Source organism: Aphis gossypii, chromosome 3 (assembly GCF_020184175.1).
Source record: "Aphis gossypii isolate Hap1 chromosome 3, ASM2018417v2, whole genome shotgun sequence".
Classification (NCBI taxonomy): Eukaryota; Metazoa; Arthropoda; class Insecta; order Hemiptera; family Aphididae; genus Aphis; species Aphis gossypii.
In genome coordinates, this window is record NC_065532.1 from 53,106,379 (window position 1) to 53,122,319 (window position 15,941).

Genomic DNA, 15,941 nt, shown 5'->3' on the forward strand with positions numbered 1-15,941 from the left:
CGTTTTTCAGTGAGTTTAAAATAAGTCAGATATAAACACGGTTGTGTGTGTTATTTTGAATATTAGAATGACGTTACCGATTTACAACAATTTTATTGTAAAATAAAGTTGTATACAGTTCTGTCTAGCAGGTATCGATTGTATAATGACAAATGTAAAAGTTGTTCGTAATCGGTGAGTGTCATGTACAATATTATTATAGTTGTATCATTAAATTATGTTCTCGCTCAAATAAATTGAACAAAATTTAAACAGTGATCATGTTATTTTTAGATATTTATAGTGCCGTTAAGAATATTCTCAAGTTATATTTGTTGCGCTCGTAGTAAACACGCAAAGTCATACTAGTTTTAACGACAAAATAGTTAACTGTCGTAAACGGCGTACAGCTTTTATTATTGCGGGAACGGCCGATTATTTTTGAAATTGATAAATATTTTTATTTTTTTTTGGTGTGAACTCTTTTTTTTCAACCCTTCCTTTATTATTACAATAGCGGTTTCCGTTTTTTTAGGTCAAAACATTTTTTCTAGAAACGTAGGTACATGATATTTCAATTACAAACAATGCCAATCTGTACACACAGCTTGAATTGTCAGCACCATAAAGAGCAAACTATAAAAGCCCAATGTAAATTTTAATATTAAACAATATTATTTTATAATTTCCTTTATTATTTTAAATCGACCTCCCTCATTCATCAATTCTATGATTAATATCGGAATTACACTTCGTAGATGATACCTGATCATTATACGCCATCATGACTATTCCACGAACACACGTAATATTAATGATGAAATCAAACGACGAGTATTTTTACAATATTAAATGTTTGATAGACCTACCACAAAACTAATATCGCGAGTTGTTTGATTTTAAATCGTATGGTTGAATGTTTCCGAATGATACTGTTGAGAAGAAAAAACTACAATCAACCGGCACATAATTCGTATTATATTAAGCTAAATTCAGCGAGTCGTAATTGGACTTTGTTTGTCTGAAAATACACGACGGACTATATCATTTTTTAAGCACTTACTCGTTTTACTATAAATTTATTATTATGCTCTAGCTTACATTTCCATTTTAATCTTCCGTCTATGCGTTTTAAACACGACACTGAAGAAACACTCAAATTTTGTCACAGCAACAATTTATCTTATTGTTATTAGTTTTGTGTCCGCAAAGTCAATTATTTGTTTGTAAGCCGATACGTAATTGTAGTGTTTTAAAAATAACATTTATTTATTTACTAATACAAAACTATTTAACATTCGTGTATGTGTTTCTCCACTGGGAAGTTATAAACTTATAGCAATATATTCCTCATTTTCAGCCAGGGTTTACCGATTTTACCTTAAGAGAGTCAATTTTAAAAAATTAGGAAGCATTTGGGGGCCGTGAAAATTAAATGTGTATTTTTATCTAAAGAAAGTAAACTAAAAATCTAAAAATGTAATTTAAACTGCATTTAACCATTTAACAAAAATAAATCATATGCCATTGCGTCATATATTATGCGCATAATAATATAATTTCTAATATTATTTGAAATAATATTATAATTTTAATTTCGCGTGGCCGTATCGCTTGGCTATGAACTGGAATTATTTTAACGACCGTACGCATTCGGTTAAAAGTCACAATATTATTATGCACGGATGCCGTGAATACGAAACTACGAACGGGTCAGTGTTGTTAACGGTATAGGCCCGTGCCAGTTATAACCACGTTGGGTTTACAGATCTTGTATAATATACCCTTTTCAGATTATAAATATAAACATATAATTTTTTTCTTGTTTATGCCTGTCCGGGTTTCGAACGACGGAAATGGTACGTGAGAAGATTGCCAGCAAATATATTTAAATATACTCGGATACACGCAGCAGTCAAACTGACGCGTTACGCATTTTTTGTTCGGTCAACTCTTGTGATTATGACAAAATGAAAAATAAATCCTTCACCTAGTCCAAAGTACTTATCATATTATGCCGTGCAAATAAATCTTATTAAATTGAATTTAAAAAAAAATGTTTATTTATTAAATTTAAAACGATTGAGCAGCGCACTTATATAATAGTATTATCGTTGTGCAACACAGAATTAGTTAAAATTTAATTGAAATCCAACTAATTATAAAAATTGTAAGCAAAAAAAAAAGAAAAAGAATATAGAACTATACTGGTGTGCGTTACATTGGTATCCTTTCAGTATAATAATAATTATAAAACAATAATTGGTCTTCGAAAATTGGCTGTAGGTGGTCGTGGTCCTTTTCCCTGGTATAACCACGGTCAATCGTTAAATAATAACCGGAGGATATAATTAGTGAAAAAAATTTGGTCAATTTTCATACGCTATAACTATATAGATTTCAATTGTCTTTTGTATTGACTTAATATGTAAAATATAAACTATTATCAAGTATTTGTATTCCAATTATAGTCATACCGAAATTATTATAAATAGTAAATAGTACATAGGTACTTTCGTATTTTATAATATAGTATATAATACGTAATAATGTATTAATTATATTATTGCATTTTCATGTGTTATTGGATCTCGAAAATATGATTGCAATCATTTGCAATTATTCTATTTAGTTATATTTCACCATAGTAGAGTTACTCGTTTTTTAATTCTTAGATGTTGTTTGGAAATATTATTTTATTCAAATATTTGCTTTGGCTGATTTTAATGATCTTCAATTGTATAAAAACCAAATAAAGTATTAATTTAATTTTGCGTAAGTGTATTTTTTTATTTGTTTTAAAATAAATGAATTACCTTCGCAAAACAATTCAAATCATCGTGCTTTTATAGCAATGCAAGGTAAAGCTATAATAATATCAAGGAGAAGTCTACATACATTTTGAATATGATGTTAAAACAATTTTGTTAAATGAAACCTTAAATACGAATACTTGGATAAACATTCATAGCAGCTTTCGTATTGCTGCCTTTGAATACTCTATTTTAACATTCTCGGATTAAGGTCAGATTTAATTGGATTCAATTCTGAACACATTCAGCAATCAGTTTTTTTAGACAGGATAATATTATGTTAAGTAGACCATCAAAATAATTATTACACTTAATTTATAACTTGAGTTTTAAAATGACATGAATATATTTTATTTTTATATTTAATATTTAATGTTCTTGAAAAAAAAAATTATATTAATATTCAGTTTATATTTAGAAAAATATAATATAATTTAGATCAATACTATTAAGATTTGATACTACAAATATTTAAAGCATGAATTTGCTCCAAAATAATAGATTTACAATTTATTGATAAGTGACAACTGATAAAGTTATAACTTATAACTATTAAGTATTAACATTAAAATTTCTGAACTTTTAGGCTATTGTTTTTTGGTAAAATTTTCAATATAAATATTTGTAATATATATATATTTATATATGATATGTATATATCACCTATATCGTGGCTTAATATTGTATAAAAACATATTTATAAATTCATCGACATTTTTTCTAAATTTTAATTATTATTATTCATTTCAATCTCTCTAACGAATTATATTCTATCTTTTTTTATACACAATGAATATTTTTACAATATAATCACAATAAGCTAAATTTTAAAATTGAGAAATGCCATATAACAAAAGGTAGCGATATCCTTCTGTTGAATTGAGTTTTGTGTTAAATTTCAAGAATCATACAGTATTTCAGTAGAATTTCTCATTATGCATGAATCAAGAGGTTTTTGAGAATTATTCTTACCTCTAAGTAATTTCTAAAATAAAAAATAAGTAGTATTGAGATGAGTAAAACAATATTACAAGAACACAAGAAAATGTGAATTATAGACAAAGCAGCATTATATAAATGTGTAATATGGACATAGTTATTATTATAATAAATTGTTCAACGTCAAAAAGAACAAAAGTAATTTATACTCGGACGAGCTTTCATTAAAATCATGATACTGTTAAAGTTGTGAGCTTTTTTCATCAAAAATTTATAACAACTAATGTCATCCAACCATAATATTATTATCCTTAAATTCGTTTTGTATTATTGTGATTATTTCCAAATTGCTTATATATTTTTGTGCTGCAATCTATTGATTTGGTTTCACGTTAATAATACAATATAAACCAAATTCAACCAGTGATTTAACCCATATATTTTAAATTGTTCGTACTATATTTATTATTCATAATAGTTTATTTAAACAGCTGTTAAAGTAGTAATAATATCTAATATTGGCTATAATAAGTATATTATATTATCATACATGTTTTTATCGTTGAGTTGTAATGTTATAATTGCTAATAGTTAATACTAAAGAAATAGCTGGGTAATATTTTTGGATTAGAAGGTGGTTTTATTCCTATTGTTACATACAGTAGTAAACTAATGAGTTGACTATTTGGTGTCATTCAATTAGCAATATTATACGCATGTACAATAGATGCACTTTAATCTTTAAATAATTATTATTTATAAACCGTCAATCAACCAATACATCGAGTTCTTGTAACAATAACTATCATAGTAATTAAAAATCTCATTTGAGAAAATGTCAAACTATCGTGCACAGTTAAGTAAAGCTTGATATTAAGTTTTTACATAAAACATTCATATTAAACCTATCGCCTGTTCGCGCTGTAACGGTTCACTTGGACGATTTCGGTTCACGGTATTATCTTAAAAAAAAGGGTTTATACTTTATACAGATCTCATCTTGTTCGTCCCTGAATCAGTGTATAAATAAACGCTAAAAAAAAGTCACCACAGTATTCACGGTTATGAGTATGTCATAAAAAAATATCATGAAATATAAACGAGAACTCGGACTGATTCGAACGATATCCGTAAAAACCCACCGTCAGTTTTTACTCAAGACCTCGATAACGGCATCAAATCAATTTCACGAAAAACAACAAATTATTATTTTAATAATTTTATTTGTACATATATGTTTTACGATAAACCTTAGGTTTGGAATGATAATAATTTCTAAGCGTATATTATTTTTTGTATAAGGTAATACGGTTCAGAATAAACATCAGTAATATTATGTTCAATATTGCGATAGTTGTGGCAATTTTTCTCATCCCGACAGTTTGCGTGATGTTTGCGTGATGTTACGTTTGTACTTTGCAGGGACGATACACGGTTACGATGTATTTAATAACACGCAACCAATCCCCGTACACGTGAACGTATGTACATGCGTCCGCTCGAAAATAATTTTTGAACAAATATTTTCCAAACGAATTTAACGTACGAAAATAATATTATGTCGTACCTATTATGTGAATACGTTCCTTCCGACGACGTTATTAAATTACTTACAATTTTCTTCCGACAAAATGAACGACGCGCGCACACGATAATTGTATTATACCGACTTTTAATTTAACTGGAATTCGTATATAATATAGACACGGTTGCTACCCTGAAATCTAATATAAAATTACTGTATTACCGGCACAGGGTACCTCAGTGTTTTGTGTGTATCACATGAGTTGTACAGTTTTTCGACAAAGAGTCGTCAAGAATTGACGAGCGTCCGTTCACGTTATCGTTTTTTTCGGATACAGTTTTTGATCACAATTTAGTCTATACCCATATTATTATTATAATATCGTTTTGGGATGAACAATTAATGTATATCACGCGGTGGGTAGGGGTGCGCTTGTGTACAATGTAAAAGAAAAAAGTAATAATTTTTATTATATTCTAATTTTCACAGAAAATATTATTTTTACCAGAAATTTTGTAAGCAGATTATTTATAGACAATATCTAAATCTACAATTTAGGTTCTTTACAATTTTATGTCTAATGCAATATATTTTGAGTTAAATCAGAAATACCCTTTAACTACCCTATTTATCAATATTCAACCCTTTTGCGGCATCTGAAGGGGGTTATTAATCATCACCAAATTTAACCCACATAACTATTTCGTATGGTAATGAAAAAATTGAGCTGGTGAGAAACCAAAAATATTTAACTTTCCCTACCCCCTATTATATAAGGGCCACCCTAATGTACATTCTACGGCCTCCGATCCGTTCGGCGTCGAATTTTCTGCGCTTATTAATATTAATATACACGATAATAATAATAATTATGCTCTCAAAACCGCACATCACGTCGTGCTTGAATACGACAGCGGAATACGGGAGTGTAGGCACCGTGTGCTCGCAATGTTATAAAGGTACATATTGTGTGTATTATATAGCGTTATAGGTACAATGTATGATTAGTGGCGTTGAAATATTACATTATTACATAGCTCGCGATCCGCTGGAACCTTGTTCGAATGATAATACGCGACGACGTATTAGTATAATGTAATATTATACATATTATAATACTGTTTACAATAGCGTAGTTATACGATCACACGTGTGTCGGCGCGACTTGAGGGCTTTGTAGAAATTGAGTTGGCGTGTTATTAGGTATATACAGAATGTATTACAATATTATTGTTATTCATATTATTATTATAATAATGATGATAATATGTGCTCGCGCCGAGTTCGATGGCGGTCGTATTTCGTGTTTCTCGTCGCATCTGCCCGTAAACGTACGAACAAAACAGAAAAATAATTTGCCAGCAGTAAGTGTTTGAAAAACGGAATACTTTTGATATTTTCAGAGTCGTGCGCGTAATCCTCGAAAAACGCTACGTGCACTATAAATACACGTGTGTATACGCATAGACGCGCGACTTCATGTATACAACGATGTACACACACTCAGGTTCAAATATTTTATTATTATTATAATAATTTTTTTATCCCATAAAATATATACGCTTTTCGTTTTAGTATGGTAGACGTGGTGTTTAAATTTAATAATACAACACGCGTGCACATGCATATTTATTTTAACGCCCACCGCCGCTCTACGCGATATATTTTATAGACGCCAGCAAAGTACATATATATATATATATATATATACATATGAATATATAACCTATATACACGGTGTGTTTGCGATAAAGAATTTTTAGATGAGTAAAGAGGAAAAACATATGGTATATATCTATTGTGGAAAAAAATTGAAACGTAAATTATAAAAACAACTCACTGACGTGTTAAATAATTGCAGCATCGATATGTCATTGTCAATGAAATAAAGGTCATTCGATTGTATTATAATATGCGTTTTGAAACGATTAATAGCGTAATATATTTTATTAACTATCCTACCTAATGAATTTTTGCACAAAATGGTGCACTCTGCTCAATAAAATATTGATGTATTTTGAAACGATAAATAATCATACTTAAATAACACCGACTATCCTTGGTGTCCTGACATAATATAGTCATAAATCATAATATATTCCTACATTATAATATATAGAACATAGATTAGTTATATTTATTTCGTATGGTAAAACTTGCATTCATATAATATTCATTTAAATAATAGATTGTTTGTGATGGATTCTTTCAGTCCACCTAGCTTCTACGACATTTGACTTGACGTGTCTCCTTTTACTGAGCTAGTTTGAGTACATCGCTTTATACTTTACATTATGTTGAGTTCCCATTCACAATAAGTCTGCGCATATCACTAATACTGCTGTAAGATTTTTCATCTATTGGCTATCTCATTAGTCCTTTTTTGGTTTTTCCTTGAGTCTAAGGTTCTCCTAAATAATTTGTAGAAGATCTTGATCAACTCTTCTACCTCATTTAAACTTAGGCTTTCTCACCCGAATAAACTAGAAGGTTCTCAAATGCAGTGAGTCAGGTGAGTGTATCAAATTAGAGGTTGTGATGAGCTAATTTCTACTGTTGTACAATGTAACCTCAGAAGTATGGTGTGCTCAGTAGTGATTGCAGGGTTGGCGCATATACCACCGTGACCATTCGTTTAAGTTTGGTTTTAATACCTATCAAAAGTAATTTTTACGAATTAGTTATTATTAGGTTATTATAGTATCGTGGTACAGTAATGTCATTGTTAATATTAGGTGACGATTTTTCACAATATCTCACCCCGAAAAACCAATCGAGTTTATTGTAACAAATCGTCGTGTTTTCTATTTAATTGGTTTTTTCTTAGTACACAACGTTAGTTTCGAATAATACTCACACTATTTCTATAATATAAAGGTGGTTGAATTGCAGAAATCGACTATTGAAATCCATCCGTGTTATCTAGAACGGTTCTCGGGATAGTATAGTTTTCGATTTAATTGGAAATTGATGAGAAATAACGGTTCGTTTGAAGACGATTATATACTACGCGATATACCTATACATTTATAATATAATATATATATAGTGTAGCCACGAGTAAACGTGTATCTAAAGAAATCAATTCATCGAAGCTCTGTTTTTTTTTTTTTTTTTACTGATGTCGAACGGCTTTACGGCTATGAATGTAAACACTAAAGAATTTCAACGACGTAGTTGGCTGCACGGGATCAGTTTGGTTTTGTTGAATTTAATATTGTTGAGCGCATAATAATATGTACTGTACAGTATACGAAGAAGTTGCAGGTGTAACTACGCGACAAGAAAAGTGGGATTGCAGGAAACAAATCTGTTTTTTCTCTCCTCCGTAATATAACTTTAGAAATGTTTAATCATATTATAAAGGTGAAGGAAAAGGAAAAACATTTAATACAGTTTGAGTACAACACAGAACATCGTGGTTTTATTTTTATTTTTTACAAACACGTCACGTAACTGTAAATTCAATTTATATAATTAACCGTTGAAAACCAAGTTGCACATATTTTATTTTGTTTTTCCTTCATTATTTTCATTATGACGGTAACGGTGAATTAATTCGAAATTATTTATTATTGTGTAGTTTACAGAGCTTTCGCGACCGTTTTTCGTGTTACGAACTAGCTACTATTGTATATACATTAAATATTATTTTATACTGGGTGATTCTCTTTCGGAATTTTAAATATACTTAAACATTATATTTTTTATGAAATTTAAAAAAGTATTATTATGTTGTTATCCAAGTTTCTTTTTTCAAAAGAGGATCATATTCACAGTTACTGTGTATATTATTATGCTGTTAAATAGTTTAGAAATTTTAATGCGTTTAAATTGAAATTTTATTGAGTAGTTTTTGATTTATTAGTAGTCCGTACGTACTAAAGATCTTTAACAATGATTTAATAAAACCATGCGTATTATTATATAATATGTGGTTTTCAGTAATATACCTTATTACGACTTTTAGTATTAAACTTATTTTATGCGAACAAATCAACTTACATTAAATGCATATACTAATAACGTATTACTATAGAAATAGCAACGTATACATTTATTTAGATTTGTTCATGTTAAATTTAAAAAAAATCATCGGTACCAATCATTTACATTGGCTTATACGGCGATTATCACATCATCTATTTGGATAGTCAATACCCGGGAATAGATACATTTTACTTAAAATGTATACGCTATACCCTATACCGTATTTACGTACTTTATATGTTAATTTTATAACGTATTGGTTATTTTACTTTTTATTATTTGAGCTTATAAATTAATAATTTAATGCATCTTTGTTTGTTTTTTTTTTTAATTAATCACTATGTTTGATTTGTGGTTTAAATAGTCAAAAAAATATTAACATATACATTACAAGCAGTATATTTGTATTTTTTATTCACTTGACTACTAACTGTCAACATAAAATATTAAGAGCCACCGCGATTAATGTAGCGTTAGCGAAGAATATTATAAATAAAACAATAGAATTCAGATTATAATGGAATTTCTCTTGAAAATTATTGTTATATTTGGTTAATGTTTTTGATTGTTGAAACATCTTGAAGCGGTGTATTACTTGGTACGTATTGAAACTCAAAGTACTGATGTAATACAATGAAATTGATTGGAAAGAGTAAGTGGTACGAATTTTGGATTGTTTAACGTGACCCCAAAACACTTACTCCGTAGATATAACCATACGTGTAGGTCTTGGCACGATTTGTACATAATAGTTTTCTAGGTACTGGCCACACAGAGTTTAATTTAAGTATACTGAGTTTGAGGTGAACGCAATCCTTTGTTCAAGACTTTTGTTTATATCTATCGGATTTGACATCTGTGCACCTAGTTAATATCTTACCCAAAACGATTCTTAACAATTTTCAATTTTCTACGGTGCTAAGTAGTCATATTTGGCGATATGATAGGTTGATATTTAATGTCTTTGCGTATAGTAAAACGATATTGCATCAAATTTATACTTTTATATATATAATACATAAAACAACTTAGACTCTATGAGAAAATCTCAACAACGGTTATTAAAATGGACAAGGCTGGAAAATGAATTAAAATACAAATCACGTTTGAACACTATTATATTATAATATTGTCATGTAGTACGTCATAAGTCATTCACTGAAATTCGCTATCCTTCCACGTCCGTAAAATGTTGAAAACTGTAAAGATTAATTTCCCAAACGCAATTACCGAGGTCGATAGAAGATAAACGTAGAAAAAGACGACATACACACACGCTTGCGCGTTTATATATGTATTATATACACACACACAATATACAGTGACGACGGAGAACTGCGTCGGCAAACTTAATTTCGTAAATTTAAAAAAGTATAACGCGCCAACGGTGTATAATAATGGTGCGGAGAGGGGCACGGCGACTAAATTCGTACACGCTTACGAACGACAACAATGTCCATTGGCAACACAATCACGTAAAAAAACACCACATAAAAACGCGACTGCGAGTTTAGTAGACGCATCCCTCGGCTCTTTAACTCGATACCGATGCGTGCCGGTGACTATCATTGAGTAATGCAATTATATATAATACTATATATATATATATAATATAATATTATTGTTACGGTATTCCGTAGCGTCACTCGTTTATACTTAAAACAGTATTTATATGTATAACCCGACCTATATGTACAGCGTATAGCAAGACGAAGGGTAGTAAGTGGGGTTCTGTACCTACATACATAACGCGAAATATATAATATTATGCTGAGCTCAGGGTAAATACAAATATTTATTCTCCTCAGAATTTATTAGGCCAACAGCGTTCAACGAACTTGTGTAATATAATTTTACATGACATACATGATACGCGCTGAAAACAAGATGTTCAATCATATATTATTATAATGAGTTTAAAGTATATATACCTGGCTAGGAAAATCGACTACTTTACTATGATCTGTTTTCGATATGTCTGTATTAAAATTGTATTAAGCAGAGCGATTTTTTTTCACTTGTAATTTTATTTCCGTTTTTTTTTTAGTTTTTAAAATATATTATATATCTGTGTACACAAACGTTAAAATTGAAATCTTTGTCACGCATGTTCTCAGAAACACTCTTCGTTTATCTCGATGTTTTTTTTTTAAGTCTTTAATTTTTCTAAGAATCGAAAAAAGCAAATAAATATTTGTTTTTCACCCGTGCTATCAATTATTAGTTATTATTATAATTTGTATTTTTATAATTATATAGTATAATAGTACAAAATATTTTCGTTATTTTTGATCATACTCTCGAAAGTTTATGATTTGTGGGTTTTCGGCCCAGAATGAAAATCAAATCAAATTTGGGCCATTCAGCAAAAAAAAAAGAAAAAAATTTTTAAAAAATGCTTCTATTACATTTAAAAAAAAAAACAACGCTATGTTATGTTAATATGTCGGAAATATCATCTATAAATCAAATTAGAATACCAAAAATATTATTTATCCGTATGCGAAATGTTGTTATTGAGCAACCAAATTTGACATGGATGCATTTTATATGAGTAACAAACTACATGATAATAGCTAGTAATTAAAACAGCCTCTATAATATGTTTATAAATAACTAATTACGTAAACTAATGTGAACTATAAAAATGAATCATAACAGTACCAATTCGATCAATGAACAATAGCAATTTCTTCAAATGGACTTTTTGAATATTATTACAAAAATTATTATATTTTAAACAGTTGTTATTTAGATAGTATTTCAGACTTCACATTTTTTATTACTAATTTTTCTGTGATAATATTATACGAATTGAATAGAAACTAAAGTATTTTAAACACGAATTGTTTTCTTTTCTTTTTTAATTTGTTTAATGAACAGAAAATTACATTTCTTAACTTGTTTTTTTTATTTTCAACAAAAACACATTAAAACCATTAAAAAAAGTAAATAATAAGTTTTATAATGGATTCTTTATTAAAATTAATCATAAAAAGTTATATAGCTTTGGTTTAACTGGGATTCAAAAAATGAGTAAATGTAAATGAGCAAATCTCGAGAGTTTTATCAGTTCGAACCACGGAATTTATTCAATAGAAATTCATAAAATTTATTTCTATTATCAAACACATTCGTTGAATTGTTTTGTTACACTGAAAATAATATCAAAGAAAGAACTAAACGGTAATAAAGAAAACAATATTTATGAATAATATACACAAAATATACTACTGAATAGAACGCAATATTTCAACATAATAGTTATAAATAAATAAAATATGATATCATATATTATTTCATATCGTGTGTATATTTTATTATATAATATATTATATACAATTTCAATTTCATAGAAAATAATAATATATATATATATATATATTTATATATTATGAATGTGCACAGGATAATAGATTATTATTATGATATAACTTCTAAACTTCATATCCATTGGACATTGTGTTTTTAAATAAATAGCGAATCACGGGTTATATTACGATAGTGTTCTTAGACGTTTTTTCTTTTACTAATTCATTATACCAGATAAGAATTACAATATTTCACAAATTATTTTTAATTATTTATAAAAGGTAACTATAAAAATATATAAGATTATCAAGTCAGACCTGCAATTATTACCTACTTAAGGTTAACGTAGTAGATATTACAGTCTTAAATACTTAAACACATTTTTTTTCATTAAATTAAAATATAAAATGACTTTCTACTTAATAGTGGATTAATTTTTAATCATATTTTTTGGTTATTATATGATCTAATTGAGTACTATTCACCTTTATAACAACACAATTGAGTAGAAACCGTTAATAAAATTTTCCGTTTTTAGTAAATTTTAAAATGGCTGTATCATACTTTAAAATTAAATATAAAATATGCCTGCATGCGGTCCACCCTGGTCCTACAAATAACATTCTAACATTTATATTATTTTATAATGGGATTTCATCGATTCCGCCAGACCTTTTTATACTAGGGGATAAGGTATATCGATTCCGCCAGTATCGACTCCTCCAATACAGGTAGTCTAAAAACAACCTATCGATTCCGCCAGGGAAAAATAATCTTCCCGAATAAAAATTATGTGAAATTTATTAGACTGATTATTAATTTAGTTAAAATAATTAGATGATTTATTTTAAATATATTATATTGTATTTATTTTATTTTGTATGTATATATTATATTAAATTTATTAGACTGATTATTAATTTAGTTCAAATAATTAGATGATTTATTTTATGTATATTATATTGTATTTATTTTATTTTGCATGTATATTTTATATTAAATTTATTAGACTGATTATTAATTTAGTTAAAATAATTAGATGATTTATTTTATTTTGTATGTATATTTTATATTAAATTTATTAGACTGACTATTAATTTAGTTCAAATAATTAGATGATTTATTTTATATATATGTATTGTATTGTATTGTATTGTATTGTATTTTTATATTGATTATTAATTTAGTTCAAAAAATTAGATGATTTATTTTATATATATTAGGTATATTGTATTTATTTTATTTTGTATATAATATAATATATTATATTGGTTATTAATTTAATTTTAATATTTAAATTAAATGTATTTATATTTAAATTATCAGTAATTATTGAATTATTTTGTAGATATATTATAATAACAGGAACAGGTTAACAGCTGTAGCAGATGCCTGATTAAAATTTAAGGTATAAATTGGTAGGTGGCGGAATCGATAGGTTGTTTTTTGACTACCTGTACTGGCGGAGTCGATACTGGCGGAATCGATGCTACATTGGCGGAATCGATGGGTCCCCTTTTATAATATATCAATTTTATTGTTCTAATTAATATTGCTTCAATATTAAAAAAAAATAAAGGAATAAATTAACTATAATAAATAAAAACAGATTGCAAAATTATAATGTTGTGTGTTAGTAAGACCACACATGTGAGTATAACATTCTTAAAATATCGTTATTTCATTAATATTTAATTGATTATTTTTGTCCTATAAAGAAAAATAAGTTTAGGCTTTTAAAATGTATTAGACCGCGTTTTCAATATACCGTAACTTACACTTAACCAAATTCTATGTTATGGGTCAAATATTAAGGAAATTATGAATTTTTCTATGATACAATTCTTAATAACGAATGAATTATGAACTAATTATTAATATAAAATGTTATATACAACATATATATTATTATGGTTGTATTAAAATATGTGTATACTCGTATATATTCTGTTTTATTATAATATACTACCCATTTTTTATTGGAAACTTTTGTGTACGCCTCGGGGCGGGGGCGGTCAAGCGAGTGTGATGAGTGAAATATATCCTCCTATTACCTTTTTCCAATATTTTTAATAATATTAAAACACACATATTATTGATATTTTTTTATACTTAAAACTTTTATACTACTACTACTACTACTACTATTATTATTATTACTACTAATAATAATAATAGCCAAACTTTTTTTAATGTTCTAATAAAATATGAATAATATCTGAGTACAATTGATGATAACAAAATTATTATAATTATTATTATTTTTTGATTATAAAAACAATAAAGGTAGATTTGTAGACATAATTAATACTGCTCTTAATTAACGCTAAAAGAAAATATTCGTATAAAAATAAGTATTAAATTACCAATTTAAACATAATATAACATTTATATGATCAATAATAAACTATATAATGTATAAGATTTTTTTCTGATTCCATTTAAAGCGATAATATGTTTAAAATTTAAATTTAAAACTTTAATATTTATTAATTGTGTATTTATCGTGTTGTTTTAAAGTTATCGCAATGGCTGTTCATTATGAGGTCGTAAAAATGTATAGGTAATGTCAGGAATAAAAATTATTTACTAGGTTAGGTACACATTTTACCTATAAATTAACTTTTCAGCTTATGTTTTCCGATAATAAACTAATAAATAATCATTTTTAAATTATATTTTTAATGATCAGAGTGCAGATGTTAAGCCTATTCGTGACAAAATATTTATTTGGCCACTATAATATTATACTTATACCATTATTATTATTATTTTTAATTTACCGTTATGCGAATGTAATATACAACAGTTGACTAACTATTGAACGTTTTGTTAAGAAAATATTTAGTTTAGTTTGTAAACATAGCACGCGATACGTTTAATTTCTAATTGTTTTCTTCTATAATAGAACAAACATCTTTTAACAACGCCATCTACGCACCTAAATTGTAGTATATTATTATTATTGTTATACACTCAATACGCATGCGTGTATCTCGCCCATTTTTCAAGGCGTGCGTCGTAGACAGAAAATAACTACCATAAAAAGGGAGAATATATATACTATTATATGCAAACGATTGTCTAAAAATGTGCACTCGCTCGGTCGTGTGCGCTTGTTGTATAAAACTGAATTTGCCGCCGCCTTTGACAACGGTAATATTAATCTGCGGTTTGCCACATTTCTTTTTGTTCTGCTAACATCAGTCCGCCGGAGGTTTTAATTAATTAAATTAAAATCCTTTAATCTTTTACGTCGTTGCGTCGAGTGTACGTTCACCCACGTAATCGCGTGGACGCCACCGTGGCACGCCGCTGTGTTTACTAGGTATACGTTCGCGGATTACAGATAAACACTAGTGCGCGTTCATTATAACAACAGG

At 27.9% G+C, this 15,941-nt stretch overlaps 1 protein-coding gene across 2 annotated transcripts in view; it reads left to right on the top strand.

Moving 5' to 3' along the window:
* LOC114128483 (leucine-rich repeat-containing protein 4B-like) overlaps nucleotides 1–15,941 on the top strand; it is a 283,831-nt gene that overhangs the window by 163,264 nt on the left and 104,626 nt on the right. The window lies entirely within an intron of this gene.